Consider the following 8,201-nt stretch of genomic DNA (forward strand, 5'->3'; position numbering starts at 1 on the left):
AAAACTTTATAAATTATATATTTTCGCCTCCTTAAAATTTTTGCCCTTTGAATTTATATATTTTCATATAATGTAAGGTTTTTATTATAAATTATTATGATTATTATTATTTACCTTTTTATTAATTCTTTACTAATGGATTATGAATTTGTGGTTTTGTGGATCCAGGGAGCAAGTTGCACATCTGATCATCACTGCATCCGATTCTCTCCAGCTTAATTGAAATCTTGATCTTCTCACAACAATTCAATCAAACATCTGCTCCTCTCTGTTAGTAAGTGAAATTCTTAAATTAAATATTTAATTCTCTTGGATTCGAATACCTTGATAATACATTTAAAATTTGTGTCATTAAATTTTGATAATAATACTCTTGCATTGTTTTCTAGAAATAGGAGTGCAAAAACCTCTATAGCTAGATACGGGTAATCGGAAAATCGATTCTTTTTTCAAAAAGAAATACTCCTTCCGGTGGTAATATTGATTCTTCTAATGTTGAAAAATTGGTTGATCAAAGGAGTCTGAATTTAATAGTGAGTTTACTCATATGTGATAAACATCATAGAGATTCCCGATATGAATGTTCCTTATAAAGGAGGAGAGGGAGGTCTCAGCTTAACGAGATGTCATCAGTTGAGCATCGTTATCTTGTTGATATTTATTTCTGCAATTGATTCTCAAATACAAGAGATGAACATTAGATTCAAGGATGACATGGTGGAGTTACTCAGGCTTAGTTTTGCTTTAGATCCAATGGATGATTATAAATCATTTTGCATGGATGATATATGCAAGCTTGCAAATAAATTTTATTCACAAGAATTCACGGAGCAAGAAAGGTTGCACTTGAAAGGCCAATTAGAACATTGAATTAGAAGCTAAGGGCCATGAATTGAGACACGCATCAACAATTTCAGAACTTTTTCAAGTATTAGCAAAGACTAAAAAGTCAATTATTTATCCTCTCCTTGATCAACTTGTTCGTCTTGTTTTGACTCTTCCTGTTTCTACTTCGACCACAGAGTGGGCTTTCTCGGCCATGAAGCTAGTGAAGACTCACTTGCGTAACAAAATGGAAGATGATTTTTTGTTGAGCTACTTAATAATATATTGAGAAGAAAATTGCTCGTGATTTATCTATAGATTCTCTTATTGATGACTTCGATCTAATGAAAGAGCGTCGGACACAATTTCGAATGCCTAGTTTTGACAAATAATATTGTAATATTTTGTAGGTTTGTAATTAACACTTCTCTAGTTTTCTTGGAAGTTATTTTTAGTTTATTAAATATAAAGCTCGCTCCCTGACATAAAATCCTACTTCCGTTCCTGGTGTATGTTACTTCATATTTAACGTCAACTCATGTTATATCTATGATTATTGGGGAAAAAAACTTCACATAATTCTTGTTCTTGCTCATGCCGGAATCGTAGTCGAGTTGAGGGTTGTAATACTAATCATAATTGAAATTTTTATATAATTTATTTTTTAAAAATTTTATAAATTCGTTTCTTAACATAAAATTTTAATTTTTGTTTATTGTATTGACCACTTGTGACAAGCCATCTTTTTTACACATTACATGTATACATTCTAAGGTTAGAGATCCAAAATCTAAAATATTTAGGTCATGTTTGGTTTGCTGGAACTTATATTTATAAACTATATATAGTTAAATAAATTATTTCTTAGTATTACATAATACTTATTAAATAACGTTATTAATATTTTTATAATTAATAAATTATAGTGTTACATTTAAATTGTAGTAATTTCATTTAAGGTAAACTAGGGTGGCAAATGAGTTATTCAGATTGGGTTCAGTTAGGGTTATTTCGGTTCAGACTTAATTCAAGTCAGGTTCAGATCTGATCATTTCATGTTTCGGTTTTATTCAAATCTATTGTAAGTTGGGTCGGGTCATTTCGGGTTTCAGTTTTATTTTAGTCTATAGTAAGTCTGGTCGGTTTGAATATCGAGTCGAGTCAATATCAGATCGGTTGATTTTTGGGTCGGATTAATATCTGATCAATTATTTTCGGGTTGGGTTATTTTTTTTGTAAAAAAGGCGTCTTTTTTTTTTAAATCTTATCAGCTGTGTTCAATTTGATTCAAATTCAATTATCATTTACGGATTATAATTTAACTTAAACTCAACCTATAAGATATTTTACAGTTTGTGATTTTTTTATTGGTTCGAAATGAAAATTTTATGGTATGATCTATTTGATTAAAAACTATTTTTTAATTACAAATTTTACTATCTATTAAAATTTTAAATTAAAAAATTAACCTTTAATTATAAATGTAATTTTTATTAATTTAAAAGCAATAACTAATAATAATATCCTGTTTATGTTTGAATAATATTATTATAAATATTTATAAATAATATTATATTATTATATCATATATAATATTTTAATTTTAAATAATAAGTAAAAATATATATCTTTATATTGTAAAAATAAGTCATTTTTATGTTTAATTTAAATAACTATATTTCCTAATATACAAAGGAATTAAAATAATTTATAAATTAATTTAATAGTTTTAGAAAGTTATTTTAGTTGTTCCAAAGTAAAATATTAAATTAACAATGAGTTAATTGCATCATATGTCTCTAAACTATGACTCTTATTTTAAATTAGTCCTTAAACTTTTAAATATTTTAATTTCATCCTTAAACAACTTTTAGATCTTTCAATTTCATCCCTGAATTCATCCAAATATGTAATCCATTTCAATCATAGTTTAACCTAAATTTTTATTTTTCAAACATATAATTCTATAACTTGCCTAATGATTTTATTAACAAGAGATGTGATTAGTATACAAGAATAATTTAGGATAAAATTGAAATATTCAAAAGTTTGGGGATCAATTTAGGATGAAGATCACACCTTGGGGATGAAAATGAAATGTTTAAAAGTTTAGGGATTAATTTGAAATGAGGGTCATAGATTGGGGACATATGATACAATTAACTTATTAATAATTCATAATTTGATTTAAATATGAAAACCAATTTAATAAGATATTTTAGTATTTTTATACACTTTAACTCAATTATCATGTTAAAATCGGGCTAATCTTCGATTCAGATCGAGTTTGGGTAAATTAAATATGGGTTACTTTCGATTCATGTTATTTTCCGTTCGGACTGCTTTCGGTTTAGCTAAATCTCGAGTAGGTTCAATTCAATTCGAGTTACTTTCGTTTTGGCTAAAATTTAGGTCGGTTTCAGTTCAATTCAATTTTTCGGGTTTCAGTCAAATTTGGGTCATCATGTTCGAGTCTATTTCATGTCTCAGTTTGGATAATAGGGTTCGGGTCAAATTTGTCAGGTCTAGGTAAAACAATATTTGTTTTGTTTTTATTAAATGTAATTAAATCAATATTATATAACAATTTAAATTATTTTTCATTACAAAAATATTTTATAATATATTAAAATTATAAAACGATTTATAATTTAGTATTAGTTATATATTTTTTTCAAAAATACATATTAAAATATTTATATTTATAAATAAAAATGATTTCTACCTTTCTCACAAATTCCTCTCTCTCTCATGTTTCCAACTGTTCAAGTCTCTTCTCCTCCCTATAAAACCCAGAAACCTCCCACAAATCCAGTTTCCGGCCATTCGCTATTGCAGCTACTGCCGTGCTCCACCGTCCTTAAACCAAGAAAACCCCAAAATTTTGTTTTCAAATTTTCCCTTGTTGGGTATATTCTCTCCCCAAATCTAGTAACTTCCTCACTCTCCTTTAGATCCCCACACTCAATCCTAAAACAGTACATGCAAATTGCAAAACTAACAAAAACTTTGTACTTTTTGTTTATGAACTAAGAAATAAAGGAAAAAAATCAAAGTGAAAGGCTAAAAAATTGTTGTTTCACCAAACATGGCGTTAATGATTTAAATTCCTGCGGACGAGTAGAAGCTCACAAGAACAGTCGTATCAGAAAGCTGGATCTTTCAATCCTCACTTTCTTGGTCGGCAAGCAAGCATGCATAAATCTAATTAGAATCAAGTGGGGGACTGAATCCGAGTTGCTATTTTGGCCAGAAGGAAAACAGAGAACATAAATAAAACAGGACATACATGAACGTGTCGAAACCTATAAGACAAGAATTTCTCTGTGTCTTGTAAACATGATTTTACACAAAATAACAGGAATGCTATACGAATTACAAACTGCCCAAGTTAATCTTACTTGCTACCGAGACAACTTTCATTTCCTAATGGTTTGAATCTAGTGCTTCTAGACAAAGGTAATCAGATCTCACTTAACTGTTCTTCCTGCATTATGTTTTCCTTTTCCTTGGGTGAAAAATTCCAACTTGACTCTCCCATACGAATCCAGGTTCAATAAACCGACTCCCAAGGTCAGTGTAAGAACATTATGAAACGCTCTAAATCAAGGTAAACTGCAGAATTTACTGTTAAGGCAAGGTTTTAACATTTGTTTATATCTTCAGTGTAAGAAAATTATAAGACGACTCATTCTAGCTCTAAATCAAGGTAAACTGCCGAATTCACTGTTAAGGCAAGGCTTTAACATCTGTTTATATCTTCAGGAACAGAAAAAATTAAAAAGGTTGTGTATGTAAATTCTGCAATTTACCACTTCCATTGAAACTCAAAGTTAACAAATCGAAGTTGTACATACTTCTAGTGACAGACGGTACCCCCATCAAAATGACTGTAATTGTTGATCCTCCACTGCCAAGCCGCATCTGTAAGTTACAAATGTTGAGGTGAAACATACAAAATACATTTAGAAAAGACGTACCAGTTGTCACGATAAAAATCGTCATAAAAATGGGGCCACTCAGACTATGGACCTGAGCAATCATTCTAAAGTAATAAAGATAATGGTAAGATTGTGAAACTTGATAATAAGTTGGAATTATCGTTTATCCAAGAATAATAGGTTCAATCACCCCTGAATTGTGACATGAGATGCAAGTTCTATCTATCAGCCAATATGTGATGATACAGTGCATTAGTCATTTATAATAAGAACGCTGAAAACTTGGACGGAAGAATGATTACTTCATCCAATGCTCGAACTGTTCTCAAAGAAAAATTACTTACTAGAAACTCGATAGAAGTATAAGACTTATATTAAGTCTTGGCCCTCTTTTTTCCTACCGAATAAATACTAATTGCATTGCCACATTCATATATTAAAGCTTCAGCAGCCCAAGATTTTCATTCTTTTTGGACAGACAGATGAATTGGTTCGAGGTGGGGAGGGGGAAGCAAAGCAAAAATGTAGAAAAGATATTTTGTTAAATTAGTCACCAAGAAAAGAATGACGTGTGATTTGAACTTAAATAGAAACGGTTATCAAGTATATTAGCTGAAACTCAAGTACTCAATTATTGAATCCACTCAATTTCATTTGCTCCTTGACAAGATTGAAATTGTGGGATCAAACTACCATTTCTCATTAAATACCACAGCTGAGCTTTTTCTCCTGAAAAAGATTGAAACCATTAGTTCCACTTACACAATCTTTGCCTTGCTTATTGAGCATATCATACGCTTCCTAGTCCCTACACATGTTTGTGTTTGATCTCGGAACTTCCATGTATTGTCGACAACACTGTTGGCTCTCTATTAAACATGACAAAAAATTATCATTAGTAGATCAAGTCATGAAATCAAAGTGAAAAATGTAGGGTCACTGAGATGAATAATGATGAGACCAGGTACTCGATATGAGTCATGAGATGCAGAGAAAATCACAGTTGCAAGAGGTGGGGGTGTTCTGATGAAGAACAGGAACAATGAGAGCCAAAATACTCCGGCACAAGTTCTTCTTCGTGTGCAGGATCAGATGTTGAGCCAATGGCTACTTTCTGACTAGACAAAAGTTTCTAAAGAAATCATCAATTAGCATTTGGTGGTAATTAAATCAGATAATAGAGATTAAAATATCAAGGTTGCAACCAAATTCCCTAAGAGCTTGTAGCATTGAACAATTTATTTTGTGAACTTCAGCTCTTAGTCTCTTCAAGTTTTAACATGAATAGCTTGAAATTGAAATTTGATACATTAAATTCGTTGAATACAAAATATTGGCAGCATTCTGTCAAGCTCAGTAAAACAGGCAGCTCTAGAGCCTCATTTACAGCCAAAAAATATAAATAAAAAGAAAAAAACGAGAGAAAGTATTAAAAAAAAGGAATATGTCCCATCAAAGAAAACTAGCAACCTGAACTATTAAGAACGTATGAAAACTTGATGTTTCTTCTTGTACTGTATCAAAGTTTTATCACACAAGGTCAAAGACATATCTCAATGTTGGGTTCTTCTGAATTTTTAAACCATCCATCTTGGTTTTGAAGCAATTCATCAGTTACAATATACTTATTGGACACATTCCTGGAAAGAAAACCAAATAGAAAGTCATTTTGCAGTGAACTGATATAGAGCATGGGTTGTCTCTTATCTGTTTACCAAAGAGAGCCAGAAACGGTGCACACTTACTGTCTCAATCCATGACCATACAAGTGTGTGGCAGCAATTCACCAGTTTCAATGAACCAAATGGGAAGCAGAGGATCATAAGGGCATACCACATTTCGATAATTGGAGGATATATCATTGTCCAGAATCAACATCAATAGTACAGACACCCTATTGGGAAGTGTTGATTCACCACCAGCACTGCTTGTTTGACACTATCTATTTGACTGATTGTCCACTGTTTGGTTGCAAGAATCATCTGTTCAAAAAAGAGAGAAACTACAGACCCACAAAAGTTGATAAAAAAAACTGAGAGCCAATAAGTTTAGTGGCAAACACAACCATGATACTGTATCCAACATGAATGTACACTGCAGTGCGGACCTACTAACTCAGATCCAATGGTATTAATAGGCAACCAGGGATGAAATAAAACCTTTTAGTTTCTTTCAAACTGTCATTTTCCATCATTTTTGAGGCAGGAAATTGCCCAACAGTTCACATTCAGTTCCATGTTGGCTACGGAAAACAAGATACACAGAACTTCACCCGACTCTTTACGAAGAATATGGTCATTCTTTTTAAAAGGATGTGACATGCCATTTCTTTTCTATCAGACATATTTTCATTTCCAGGAGCACTCTATTTTGTCAGTTTATGGAATTGTTCTAGTGCATGACCATATCATGCACGACACAACATTCTCAATAAGAGGACCAAAAGCAAAATGAAGGAAAATTACACATTAGTTATCCTACTGGATTAAGGACTTATAACCTTCAAATTTGATTTAAAACAAAGAAACATAAAACTGCAATAACATACATATTATAATCCTTACAAGTATAGACAAATATGCAAGAAACACCAGCAACGTCACATTCGCTATTTTTGAAACACTATTGATATCTTATACAGAAGAACGATTCACAAGTATCATCAGAACCTACATGAGTTAGTGGTACAAGCACCCATACTTCTTCCATTGAAGAATAAATAATGGAAGATGTTGACTAAATATAATAGAAACAAATGAAGGGAGCAGTTCTCAAATGATAATACATCTCTATACTAAGCTCCTTTTACAGCATCCTTAAAATAATTAAAATGTTTATAGTAGTTTATGTAGAATTCATGGGATTTCAATGAAAATGATATTGTCAAGACATGTTTCAAGATATTTCTTTACAGGAACATCAAAGAGCTGTCTTTTCCCATCTACACAACAATTAATATTCTTTAATTGATAGAAATCATAATAATTAAAGAGATAATCAATGTAGGAATATCTGGAAGAACAATTGCTAGTTAATAAATTGAGACCTCGCATTCACTAGACGGCACAGAATAGCAAAGTAATATTAAGACTTCAGTTTCTAGTTCACCGTTACTCAGTTAGGCCAATCCAGCAGAATTAAGAGTCGTCATAGCACACTATGAATCTGCAGTGGTTATTTAAATATTTTGCAAAGATCCACCAGTAGTTGAGGGCATCAGAATTTGCTCATCAACATCTATGAATCTTTGTACTCATTTTTGAAATATGGCTTTAAAACTATCTCTCGGTGATTAACCCTTTCTTTGTTTTCAGCTCAATCAAATTGATAAAGTTGTTACCAAGACAGATTTTTCAGGTTCAACTGTCACGAGCTTGATGGGGCCTGCAGAAACTACATATTATGATCAAATGATAACGATAATGACAATGACAA

Source organism: Hibiscus syriacus, unplaced genomic scaffold (assembly GCF_006381635.1).
Source record: "Hibiscus syriacus cultivar Baekdansim isolate YM2019G1 unplaced genomic scaffold, ASM638163v2 tig00011547_pilon, whole genome shotgun sequence".
Taxonomy (NCBI): Eukaryota; Viridiplantae; Streptophyta; class Magnoliopsida; order Malvales; family Malvaceae; genus Hibiscus; species Hibiscus syriacus.